Source organism: Penaeus monodon, chromosome 33, assembly GCF_015228065.2.
Source record: "Penaeus monodon isolate SGIC_2016 chromosome 33, NSTDA_Pmon_1, whole genome shotgun sequence".
NCBI lineage: Eukaryota > Metazoa > Arthropoda > Malacostraca > Decapoda > Penaeidae > Penaeus > Penaeus monodon.
Genome location: NC_051418.1, coordinates 11,878,091 through 11,878,453, shown reverse-complemented (window position 1 = coordinate 11,878,453; position 363 = coordinate 11,878,091). Strand labels below are relative to the sequence as shown.

The window sequence follows — 363 nt, the reverse complement described above, 5'->3', positions numbered from 1 at the left end:
ATCAAGGGATGGTAGGAAAAAATCATTTAATTCGAGAAAAATCCAACTGGTAAATGAATAAATCTCTCCACGTCAGTTTTATCAAGATGACATGTGCCGTAGCTAGTTAATTCGATATGAAGAGGTTACACGAACGCGGTAGATGGCTGAATTCACCAGCTGGCACCACCACCTCGCGGCTTTCGTCTTCAGTTAATGAGGACGGCCGTTACAAGAGGCATTTACGGGTGTTAGAATTGCCAAGCATCTCGTCTCAATCCTTGTCTGTACGTGTGACTGTGTGTTTGTATGTGTGCGTGTGTTTGGAAAGGTTGAATACAAAAGTTTGATTTTTTTCCTCTTTCTGTAGGGTAGGGAGGGAGA

At 43.0% G+C, this 363-nt stretch overlaps 1 protein-coding gene across 1 annotated transcript in view; it reads left to right on the top strand.

The window, feature by feature from the left end:
* The window catches only part of LOC119594247, a gene marked incomplete in the record, with an annotated part of 93,703 nt that overhangs the window by 52,465 nt on the left and 40,875 nt on the right, over positions 1–363 (top strand).